The sequence below is a fragment of the Carica papaya genome, chromosome 7, assembly GCF_054855325.1.
Source record: "Carica papaya isolate Zhongbai chromosome 7, ASM5485532v1, whole genome shotgun sequence".
In the NCBI taxonomy this organism is placed as follows: Eukaryota; Viridiplantae; Streptophyta; class Magnoliopsida; order Brassicales; family Caricaceae; genus Carica; species Carica papaya.
In genome coordinates this window covers 24546729-24560327 of record NC_142315.1, presented here as the reverse complement: position 1 = coordinate 24560327, position 13599 = coordinate 24546729, and the positions used below count along the sequence as shown (strand labels likewise).

General features: G+C 33.7%; 1 pseudogene; it reads right to left on the bottom strand.

Annotated features, from left to right (window-relative positions):
• Nucleotides 1–558: 558 nt before the first annotated feature.
• Nucleotides 559–12621, bottom strand: LOC110806520 (L-type lectin-domain containing receptor kinase IX.2-like; annotated as a pseudogene).
• Between the last annotated feature and the right edge of the window lie 978 nt (nucleotides 12622–13599).

Here is a 13599-nt window from a genome sequence, read left to right as displayed (position 1 = left end):
CCTAAACTAAACTACTATATAGTATTTGCAGTCCACCAGTTAATATAATTGCCTTTCAAGAAATAAACATATTCTTCTTAAATAAAGTTATACGACACCGTTTTACATTATTTTATTTATCCATAAATTATCTTACATTTGATATTGTCTTCCAAACAATAGATATAAACTAGACTCCCATTGCTCCATCATTATTCTACCTGAAGTTAATAATAACTAAGTTTGAATCATGTTTTTGAATAATGCTAAGTTGGAATCGAGTTCTAGAATAATGCTAAATTCGAATCATGTTTATGAACAATACTTTTGATTTGATCAGTAACCTTACAAAAATGTGTGAACTTCAAAGTAAATTTATAATCATAGTTATAATCATGCTCATGAACGATTCAGATAAGCTTATATTTATCCTTTTATATTGGACTCTGTATCATCACAGTGCAGTGAAATCTGACTAGCAGATGAAACTGATGGGTGCAAAAAAGATCCTCCAAAACAAGTGGTGGTTGAAGCAGAAGAAGAAGAAGAAATGGGCGACTAAACCACATTAGGCCTTGATTATGACAACTCCATTAAAGGCTCATTTGGGTTCAAGAAAACCTGGACAACTTTTCTGATCTTCAGATGACAATTTGAATCTGAATGCAAACAAGCCAGTCCAACACCCAATGTCCTCCTTGCTTGTTCCTCGTCAAGTTTACCTTCTAGCAATCTATCCACGCCCTTCACCAATTCATTTTTACCATATAAGTTCCATATGTAATCCACCAAGCTATTCTCTTCCTTGATCCCTTTTGATCATCTTCCCGATACAACTTCAATCACCACCGTTCCAAAACTATAAATATCAGACTCTGGTGTAGCTTTTCTGGTGAAGGCCACTTTTGGTGCCAAGTAGCCTGGAGTATCAGCCAACACAGTTCTGACATAAGCATAATCTTGTAGCATTCTGGCCAACCTAAAATTGCCTAAATGAGCATTGTATGTGTAGTCTAGCATTACATTATTAAGTTTGATATCTCTGTGGACGACAGGATTGCCACATTCAACATGGAGGTAGAGTGGTGCTGAGGCTAAACCTGTTAAAATTTTGTACTTTATTTTCCAGTCCAGATCTGTTAGGATCCAGCCCATTAAGAAAAATATATATATGAATAAAGAAGAGATAAAATTTCAGATTTTTGGAAATCTCTCCAAGTGAAAAATTAGTTTAAACTACTATTCTTGCTTATAAAAGTAGAGAAGTAGAGCTGGAAAAACGGATCAAGCGAAAGAGAAGAAAAAATTCATAAAAAAGATTGGTTGTGAGGAAGAAAAAGAGAGAAAAAAAAAAACTAAGAGAGAAGGAAGAGAAAAGAGAAAGGAAGTGGTACATATATATATATATATGGTAGATTGGTAGAGTGGTGACCAAGAGAAAAGGAAAAGAAGAAAATGGTTGTCATTCTCTCTCTTCAGTGACATCATCGCTGACATCAGTAATTTTGTCCTTTTTAATTAAAGTTTAAATTTGATTTTTGTTTACCTTTCTCCTCAAGTTATGCATAAAGAAAAGAAGTTATTTTTTTTTTAGATTTAATTCTCGGTGGATTATCTTGTACTATTTCTCTTGACAGTGGATTTGATTTGGAGCTTGATTCATGATTTTTTCCTTCACACTAAAGGATTTTTCACGTAAAATTTTGTGTCTATTTAATTTTATAGTTATTATCTGCTTATTATTTTTGTTCGGTTGTGCATCAATTTGGTTTGAGATTATTATTATTAGTTCTTGCGGATTAATTTGAGATTACCTTAATTTACACAATTAATTATATTTCTGTTCGAGACCCAACAAGTGGTATCAGAACTTGATTGATCTGTGATCCAAAATTAATTATGCAAATTAAGATGGACGAATACGCAGGTACTATGATTAAACTGACGGCTTCAAATTATTCAACTTGGAAGACAAATATGAAAGATCTTCTTTATTGTAGAAATCTTTATGATCCTATTAAATTAGGAACTATCAAGCCAAATGGAAAATCAAAAGATGATTGGGAGAAAATGCACAAAAAAGCTGTTGGAATTATTCGACAATGGGTGAATATTAGTATCTGTCACTATATAAGCAAAGAAGTCAATGCACAAGACTTGTGAAAGAAACTAGAGAATATGTACAAGAGAAAAAATGCTCAAAATAAAACTTTTGTTATCATAGAAAGTTGATGAATCTGAAGCTGCGAGATGGACAGTCAATAGCAGAACACTTAAGTGAGTTTCAAGATTTAATAAATCAATTGAATATTATGAAATTAACTCTAGATGATGAAATGCAAGCATTATTACTTTTGAGTTCATTGCAAGATAATTGGAAAACTTTGGTGGTGTCTCTTAGTAACTCTACTTCAGACGGTGTTTTGTCTTCATCCATGGTAAAAAATAGTCTCTATAATGAGGAAATCAGAAGGAATGATATGGGCAGTGATACCTCAAAGACTCTTGTCACAGAGAGCAAGGGTAGAAGTAAAAGCAGAGATTCTAAAATACATAATAAAGATAAATTCAATTGTTATCATTGTGACAATGAATGACATATGAAACGAAACTGTAAAATTTGGAAAAAGAAACAGAATAATCAGAAAAAGATAGATGATCAGAATACCACAGCAGTTATAACTGATAATGAAGAACTGGTTGTAATTTCTTTTATTGAGAATCATGATCATGTTATTGATCTTGATACTGAGTGAGTTGTTAATTCAGGAGCATCCTACAATGCTACACTTAGGAGGGATGCCTTTACTATGTATAAAGCAGGAAACTTTGGCAGACAGATATTAGTTGCACATTGACTCTAAAAATTACGTGGCATGTACCTGATTTACGCTTAAATCTGATTTTTACACGTGCTCTAGATCTTGATGGTTTTTACAACTCATTTGGTAGTAGAAAATAGAAACTTATTAAATGTTCAATTGTGGTTGCAATGGGTAGATTATGTCACACGCTGTACAAGACTCAAGTAAAAATAGTTAGAGATACTCTAAATATAGCAGAAGAAGATGTTTTGCGAGACTTGTGGTGTAGGAGGTTGGCTCATATAAGCGAGAAATGATTGCAGATTCTAGCAAAGAAGTCTCTCATTTTTTTTTATAAAGGTACGAGTTTAAATTCTTGTGATGATTGTTTATATGGTAAGCAATATAGAATTTCTTTTAATAATTCTTCTGAAAGAAAAATAAATATACTTGAGTTAGTCTATTCTGATGTATGTGATCTCATTGATGTGGAATCATTAGGTAGTAATAGATATTTATTACATTTATTGATGATGCTTCACGACAAGTTTAAATGTTTGTTTTGAAGAAAAAAGATCAAGTTCTACAGTGTTTCAAGCAGTTCCATACTATGGTAGAAAAAGAAAAAGAAACACTTTTAAATTGTCCTTGCAGTGACAATGGTGGCGAATATACTTCAAAAGAATTTGAGAATTACTGTTTACAGTATAAAATCAAACATAAAAAGATTTTTTCAGGTACTCCTCAGCACAATGGTGTTGCTAAAAGAAGATATAGAACTATCCTAGAGAATGTCAGATACTTGCTAAAAATAGGTAATCTACCCAAGTTATTTTGGGGTGAAGTATTTTACACCACCTGCTACATAATGAATCTCTCTCTATCAGCTACTTTGAACTTTGATATTCCTGATAAAGTATGGTATGAGAATTATGTTAGCTACTCTCACTTTTTCCTAACCCTCTATCTTTCAGGCTAAGACCTGACTGACCTCGGGACATGCAAGACATTTGTGCATGTATTTAAGGAGTAGAGATAGAAACTAGATGACAAGATTATTCCATGCATTCTTCCGGGTTATGGAGATACAAAGTTTGAGTACATGTTATGGGATCCAGTGAAGAAGAAAGTCATTAGGTCGAGAGATGTAATCTTTGATGAACACAAGACCCTACTAAATTTTGAGATATCTGAGAAGACTACAAGTTAGGAGATTTATTTTCCTGCATTGATTCCTCCTACAATCAGAAATGTCAATAATGAAAGAGATGGAAGTGATTATGTGTCAGCACAAATAGATGTAAATGATGATGCTGAGTAGGGAAAATAATCCCCTCCATATTAGATTGTTAAAGAATCTTTTATTAGAAGGTCAAGCAGAACATATCATTTATCTACCAGATATCTAAGTTCTGAGTATATTACAGTTATTGAAAAGGGAAAGCCAGAGCGCTTTCAAGAAGTGCAAAATCAGTTAATAAATGCAATGAAGCAGAAGATAAGTTCTTTAAAAAAGATTTAGACTGATCTGGTTAACTTGGTTACTAAAATTCGTGACAAACATCAATTCTGCACCAAAACAGGGAGATTTAGTGAAAATTGAGTAATAAATGAGTGGATACCTCCCATGGGTTGAAGGAGAAGATTATTAAGGAGCCCATTAAAAAAAAAAGAAAACAAAAGAAAAAAAATTCAAAAATAAAGAAGAGATAAAATTTCAGATTTTCGAAAATCTTTCTAGTGGAGAAATTGATTTAAACTACTACTCTTGCTTATAAAAGGAGATGAGTAGAGCTGGAAAAACAGATCAAGCGAAGGAGAAGAAAAAATTCAGAAAAAGGATGGTTGTACGGAAGAAAAAGAGAGAGAAGAAAAAGAAGAGAGAAGGAAGAGAAAAGAGAAAGGAAGGGGTATATATATATTATATATATATATATATATATATATGTGTAGAGTGATAGAGTGGCGGCCAAAAGAAAAGAAAAGAAGAAAATGGTTGTCATTCTCTCTCCATAGTGAATCATTACTGACATCAGTAATTTCATCCTTTTTCAAAAAAATTTAAATTTGATTTTTGTTTATCTTTTTTTTTAAGTTCTACACAAAAAAAAAAAGTTGTTTCTTTTTATTCTAAATTTTTATTCTAAATTTAATTCTTACTAGATTATCTTGTATTTATTTTCGTTGATAGTGGATTTAATTCAGAATTTTATCCGTAATTTTTTCTTTCACATTTAAGGATTTTTTTAATTAAATTCTGTGTATATTTAATTTTACGATTATTATCTATTTATTATATTTTTTTAGTTGTGCATCAATTTAATTTGAGATTATTATTATTAATTTCTACGAATTAATTTGAGATTATTTTAATTTATATAATTAATTATATTCCTGTTCAGGGCCTAACAAAATCGTTCTTGCCTATGTATCAATTAAGGCTGCTGTTGGGCATGTAATCATAGACCAAGAGGAGAGTTGAACTATATTTTTGTGCCTTAACGCCCTATTGTGCATATTTCTGCAAAGTAATCTTTCTCACCTTGTATGTAAAATTATATTCAAATGCTAAATCTCTAATTCTAATAGTATGTTATGTAATTGTTTGTGTTCAATAATTATTCTAAAAGTTTAAACTGATATAAAAGTTGAATCTATTACTTATTCATTAACACGAACTTTGTTTTGAGGTTGCTGAGATCTTTTTGACAGCTACAATTGTAGGAGGATTAAACAATAAGTTGCCTTTATAAACACTCGCAAATCCACCCGAACCTAATAGGTTTTCATTGTGAAAGTTGCTAGTGGCCTTCGTGAGTTGCTTGTAGGTGAACATTTTAGGCACATTTGCAACACTTCTTGACCTGCTTTCTATATCTGTTTTCTGATGAGTCTCCTCTTTTCCCCTCCTCAAAATTCCCTTCGTCCATAAAAAAATAATCACTGCCAGGATTACCAATTCGGTAATGAAAGCAAAGAAAATTTTCACACTAAATTTTATCTTATCATGTCTGCGAGTTCCTTCCTTTGGAGATGGCAATGGTGTCAACTGGAACATCCAATTCAGGAGTTGATGCCTTTCTGAATACAACCCTGTAGCAGCTGTGAAGCCTAAGTAAACGGAGTTCAGAACAAGATCTTTGAGGGCTATTGATTTCTTAAGGAAGCTCGTAAGTGGGTTACCGGAGTATGCTATGGAAACCTGGAGCATCTTTGTCCAGCCATTATAATCAATCTTTACCTAGATGTCTCTTCCACTTTTCAGGTCAATTCCAGTGCTATTCAGACTCTTTGCTACTACTGATTGCATACTTCTTATGTTGATTCGATATGGTTTACGTCTGGATCAAACTCGTTCTTGAAAGTGTCCAGCTCTACCACTACTTGGTGGCCACCTGAAATTTGGACATAATTAAAGATTTTCATTATTTTGAATCTGCCACATTTTAACACTTTTTAGACAGACCAAAATTAAGATATAATAGTATGGATAGATTAGTCACCTGGCGCTGACTGATCTAAAATTCCTAGTGAAGAGCCATATCTTTCTGAAGGCGAAGGACTATTATCTGGGCTGATTATAAATGTTGTTCCATCTCCAAGAGTGCTAGAATTTGGAAGGACAGAAATCCTGACAGTAAAGGTAGTCAAGATAAGCGTGTGCCAAGCAATCACAGGATGAGGGTATAGAACTCGGCCAACTTTATTTATTGGCAGAGTTGTAGGTGAGCTTGAATTTCCTAGTTCAGGATTCAGGGTGAGGTTTACGAAGCTGTTGGCTGCGGAAGCCGAATTCAGGCAAAGCAGGCTTCCTTTGCTGCAAGTGTCAAGGTAGAATGAGGTGTAGGAGAAGAAGGTAGTTTCTAAGACACAGCTTAAAGAGTCTTGGCCAAGTAAAGTATAGAGGAATAGAAGCAATAACATGATTCAGAACTTATGTTACATTATAAAACAGTTTTTAATTGTATATTATACATATATATATATGTATGTATATTACACATTTACGAAGTTATTTCTTTAAAGGAGTTTTAGATGATAAGGCAAATGAAATTCAGAATCTAGTTTTACAATTCAGATATTAAACATTTTGTCTTCTTTGCTAAGTAGCTTTGTTTTTGTAAACAATTATGTAAAAGATTAATAAGAGGACAAAGTCCATTCAACATTTTTTATTTCTAAACTAAAGGTAAAGATTCTACCCAAAAAGTCAGATGATTAAAGTGATTTTATTGAAATTTTTGGCTCCTTCACTTTTTGTCTCGTTCGAACTTGTTTTCTGTTAATATTTTTTTTTTATATTCAAGAAAAAACTCCTCATATATTAGGATATTCGAAAAAATTGTCGTGCATATTTATATTATATCGAACAGAAAAAGTATATATATGTAGTCTTTTTATATAAACTTATATTAAGAAGCGAAAATGTACTACATATTTTTAATATATGGTATTGGTATATATGTTTTTCTAGCTGCTTTAATATATTTTCATCTGTCTAGAGAATATAATTTTCTTGTTAGTCCTCCATCTCTTATTTTGAAGACATATGAAATTAATTTTTATAGACGTTATATTTCAAAGTTTTGATTTTTGCATACCTTGTAAAATATTTAATTTAACAATGAATTGTATAAAACTTAAATTAATAAAAAATAGTTCAATTTATTATTATAATCTAAAACTAAATTTAGAATGAGATAGGGCGAGAGGAAGAAAAGGAAAAAATGGGACAATCACAATTTTTTTTTTTAATTCAAATAAAAAGATATTAATTAATAAAAAATAAATGAACAATATGAATTTTAATATTAGAAAAATATAAAATTATTAAGTACTATATAGACATTCAATCATATGTCATAAATAATTTAAATTTAAACTTTTGAAATCCAGTAGCCTGGATTCAAAATCAATGAGTTAGTAGTATTTGGATTGAAAACTTCACAATAATATGCATAACTAATGTTAAAAAAAGAATTATTAATTTAGTCCCTATTTATATGTCTATATCATATGCTTTCTTAACCCTTTATGTTAATTATAATACGTACATATTTGGAATCTTTAATGACAGCTAGGGAGAGGAGAACCGGTTCGTAGTAAGTATCCAAATCCGAGTAGCTAGAAAATGCATTTGGTAGGTAACAATGAATCTAGTATATTAAAACTTTCTTTAACTAAAAATACCATCTTTTGCTAGAGAAAACTTGAGGTTTTTCCCCTCGAGCTTTTGGTAAATAAAGATGTCATTAGCAAACTGGCTATGCCCGTTGGAACAAACATCTTAACCTTTGTGATCTAACATTGCTGCACTGATTGATAGGAAGAAAATCACAGCGAATTAAGATTGCTTGGCAATGATAAACAGATATTGAAAATTAAAATAAGGAGTCGAACAAAGCATTATCATATAATAGTGATTGATGGAGATAATGATGTCTTTCAATTATACCCTTCTCTTGAATTTGCAAGCCCAAATGTTCATGCAATTCAGTTAAATTTTAGAATGCACTGACCATCAAAAATCCGATCAATTGCCGTGTAAGACTGGAGAAATGACTTGGAAACAAAGGCTTTTTTTTAAGTCTATCATACTTTTGCTGCATCTTGATAACTTCCACACAATCACCATGGGCATTAGTAATGATCATCATCATTTTATCTATCGGCACTAAAAACTCTTGGACAAAATTCAGAAATGACAATTGTCTTTCATAACGTTATTTGCATATTCAATTCAATCAACATTTCATAATCAGGTAGGCTATTATCCGTCTCCCTTGGCCAGATTTTAACTACACCAAAAATTGGATGAGGAAAACCAGGAATAACAAGAGGGTGATTTGGATTTACAACACATTGATTTCCCAACACTTTTTACATGATATCGGGGAAGATCGAAGTACATATGGAATTCAGAACACTCTTTATACCATTAATGGCTGTATATTTATTTTGAAAGATTATATCGTAAGAAACCTCTTTTCCCACAAGTAGAGTAGTAAGTGTCATTACGCCAAAGAAATCTGGTGAAGGAGGAGAAGGTTGTTCCATGCACTGGAGAAAAAAGCAGCTTCATCGGCGACAACTTTCAGCACAAAATCTTGTTGGTTCATCAATCTTAAAGTGATATTGTAGCGCCCGGACCGAGAAAAAAAAAAAAAAAAGCCACGTCGGCAGCCACGTCAGCAGGCCCGGTCAGCAGTCCCGGCCAACCGGGACCTGCCACGTGGCAAAACCACGTCGTTCCAAAAAGGGCCACGTTGGCGATCCGCGTGGGCGCGATCGGACGGCCCAGATCAAGCGTGCGATCGGACGGTCCAGATTTAAACGCACGGACGGCCCAGATTCAATCAAAAACGGACGGCCCAGATTAAAACAAAATGGACGGCTGAGATCAAAAGGCAAGGGGTTATAAATAGAACCCCCACACCAGACCACAAACCCTAGCCGCCTGCCGCTCACCGGAGAAGACGAACCAGAAGCCGGCCGCCGCCACCCGCCGCCGCACCGGAGGAACTTCCGACCGCCAATCGAGGTAAATTTCGTACCCCCGACGCATTTTTCCACGCTGATTCCTCCTGTGGCCAAATCAGAGCCAAAATGCCAGCCAAACGACCGGAATGCACGGCCGAAGCCCAGCAGCGCCGCCGCGCCCTTCTCGGTTTTTGCCTCCGATGAGGCCCTTCCCGGCCTCCGTTTGATGCAATTTTTATATCACCGTGATCACCACTCTTTTCTCTACAGGTTGACAGAAGCCGAATCACCAAAACACGAACCTCGCCGGAGAACCGCCGCACCCGAGAGCGCCGCCGCTGGTAAGCTCCGTTTTTCTGTGATTTTTTGGCCCCCTGAGGGCCCTAGGGTTGTTTTCTCGCAGGGACCGATGCGAGTGTGGCCGAATTCGGCCGGAAACAGCCGAAAACAGCCAACCCGAGGCGAATCGCCCCCGCCAGCGGCAGCGCCGTCGCCGGAGCACGGCAGAGCCGCCGTGCCGGAGTTGCGATTAGGGCCGAAAGGGGCCCTGGGCCTAATTTGGGATTTTTTTGGAACACGTGCAGGTACCAGTAGTGCGTTTCAGTTCCCCGAGAAAAATTCAGGGAAAATTAGGGACAGCCTGCAAGCGCACTGTGAAGCCGTGTTCGGACCCCGAAACGAGTAAGGACCCCTCACCTTATTTCCTATCACGGTTTTAAAGTTCAATAAATGATAAAACGGTATTTCATGAATCAACGAATGTGTGAAATTGCTTAAGGTCGCTAATGGAGCCCAAGTCTAGTGTATTTGTCGGTTAACTGTTATTTGGCCTGTTTTACAGTTTTAAATGTAGCATGAGGTTCGATGTTTTCATTTTATAGTTTCGTGTGCATGTTTTACTGTTTTATTGATTATGGATTAAATGACTGGGATATTGATGCTGTATGTTGTCTGTTTAGCATAAATTACTGTTTGCTTGCTTGTATGTGGATTAATGATGCTGACTGAGGAAAAAGAGAATGAACAATTATGTAAATGGATAATGGTATAATGTGGTCAGCCTGACTAGATATCCTGGGAGATGGTGGACGGACCGGGTCCGTAGGGAACCCTACCGGGATTGTGGTCTCCCATACCGGACGGGGTATGGAGATCTTATGTGTTTTGGCACCCATACCGGACGGGGTATGGGACGGCCCGTTTCACCCTCATACCGGACGGGGTAATGAGGTCTATGGTTTGGCGCCCATACCGGACGGGGTATGGGGACGGCCCTGGAATTTGATTTTAAGTGTTAAGGATTAACGGGTAGCGGGACCCCTATGGATCCCCATGGATACTAGTGGGCTGGTGAATTAGGAGAATATGTTGTGTAACGATTGAATTACGAAAAGTGTGATAGGTATTATGTTATACAGTTCATATATATGTTTCCATGATGATGATGATGTTATTGCTTTCGTATATTGTTTTATGAATTTCAACGAGGTAAGTAAATGGTAAAGGTTTATTTATCGATAAAAAGGATTTGTTGTAAATTATGCTCCATTGGTCTTTTTGTGTTTTCTACCCACCTTTACCTCCGTGACGGTGAGATATCGTGATGTCTTTACTGGGCTAGTGTAGCTCATTCCTTATTTAATCATTTCAGATCAAGAGGACATCGTTCCCGAGCCGATTCCGCAGGAGGACGACGAAGGGGGCGCCTAAAGACTCCATAGTCACATTCGTAGTTTTTACTTTCAAGTTTCTCCTTTAGGTAGTTTAATCTTTTATATTTTGTGAGCACGTTTCGGTTTCAGTGTAAAGGATGTTATTCAAATTTTGACCTCGCTTCCGCATTTGATATTTTTGAATATAAATTCCATTTTAAATTTCCGGGGCTGCTACAGATATCACGGAAGCCCAACTCTTCCAACCATAATCATATGGCCATAACCAGTAAGGATTCAATGGGATCTCTCTTGAAATTGAACACCAATCAGCAAAATATCTCGCGATCTACAAAATGAAAAAGTGAAGAGTTGTTCTTCAGTGATTGAGAACATTATGAGAATGAAAGGATATTGATTTCAAAAGAAGAACTAGGATTACAATGCCAGAAAAACTATAATGTTCTATACATTTATAGGACAAAGTAAATTATATATATATGGTAAGTCCACAAAAAGAAAATTCTTGTTGGGCATTCAATAAAATTGATGTATGCAGTATTATGCACATTCCTTTTAAGCATGAATCTTCATTTCTCAATCTATGACATTTTTATATGTTCAGATGCAGTTCCTCGAAGGGCATTGGCCCATTAATTTATAATATCTATACCTGTGACTTGCAAATTGCAAAGTCCTTAGCACTTAGTGATAAAACTTTCTATCTAAATTATAAATATAATTTATAACTTAAAATAAATTTACTAATAATAATGATCGTCTTTAGGAAAATTGAATTCTAATTGTTCAGAAAATTCTTTTAATTATTTGTATTGAACATTTGAACTTTAACAAAGTTTTGCATTTTAAGCCACAAAATTATGGAACAAGTAACAAGTATGTTTCTCTAAAATTTAACATTAATTTATGATATTAATATCTTGAATCGAATATATATATATAATTCTTATTGAAAGTCGGAATTCAATAGAAAAGAAGGAATTCAAGTACTAACTTTAATATTTAGATACTATAGTTTGGATAAGGAAACTAGACTAAACTGTTTAGTCTGAACTGGATTGGATCAAAACTTTAACCAGTTCAATCGTCGATTCATGAATAAAAGGATTGAAAATTTTGATTCAGTTTTCAATTTAGTTCTTATTAGAATGGAGTAGACTATATCATAAAAAAAAATCAACTTAAAAAGATTGAAAGAATATTAAAAAAAATTAATTTTTAATAATAAAATTTAGGTCTTTTTCGACCATGATTTAATTAAATAAAAAGATATTAATTTGTCTCGACCCGAACCAAAATTAAAGGGATTTAGTTTTTGGTTCAATTCTAGACGGTTAAATATCTTCTTATGACTAAAAATATTTAGCGGTAGCTGGTGCTAGGAGAATGTTTTATCTAAACTATAAATATAATTTAGAAAATTTATTTAATTTGAAATAAAATTCGGATCATTCAGAAAATTTTTTCTACTACTTATATTGAAAATTTATACTTTAAATTTTTGGTCACAAAGTTATGAATAAGTAAGAAGTATATTTCTCAAAATTTATAGTAATTTATGATATTAATTTCTGAGCCAGAAAAGGAAAAATACACATAATTCTCAGAAAAAAAATAGAATTAAATAATTAGGTGAGAGTACACTCGTAAAAAAATAGAATAAAAAGAATTTCCAGTACCGCCATTAACCGTTAAATACTAAAAAAAATGACATAAAGTTCGAGATATTTATATTTTGGTTCAGACTAAAAGATTGCGTTGAATTATTGAGTTTAGATTAGTCTATTTATGTCTTAATTGGATGATTTGTATGAGATTTCATTAGTATTGAGTACGGTTGGGAATATGTAAGATTCATTAATGTTCAAATTTAGTCATATTTGAATAATAGTTTATTAATGTATGATAGTAGCAGTTATTTTTATTTGCATTGACAGGATGGTATGGCTGTATATTTGAGTAAATTTTTTATTTTACCTATATTTTATCATATATAGTAATAAGTGAAAAATAAAATGAGACAAAATTAAAAAGAAAATATATTGTTAAATATAGAGATATATAAATATATATTGTAACGGCTCCGAAAATTTAAAGGAAATGTATATAAAATTTCTAAGTGCGGAAGCGAAATAAAATAGATTCTGGCTAACATCCCTTACACAATAACCAGAACGTATTAAACGTATGAAAGAATAAGCTAATTAAAGTAAATACTAAAAATGAATACTATAAGGAAAACTATAAAGTCTTTAGACATCTACTCGCCGTCTTCCTGATCTGAAATGGTTAAGTAAGGAATGAGTTACACTAGCCCAATAAAGATATCACACTATCTCACAGTCACAGAATTAAAGGTTGGTAGAAAACAAAAACGACTAATGGAGCATAATTTATAACAAATTCATTTATCAATAATAAAACTCTTTACTGTCCACTTACCTCGGTAAGATTCATGAAAACAACTTATGAAAACAATAACATTATAATATCAAGAAATCATTCGCATTCTGTAACATAACACACGTCATGCTTTTATATTTCAATAATCAGGCAACAAATTTTCTCTTTTATCAACTTACCAGCATCCATGGGGATCCATAGGGGTTCCTGCCACACATGAACCATTTATTTTAACAACTTAATTCCAGGACCGTCCTCAT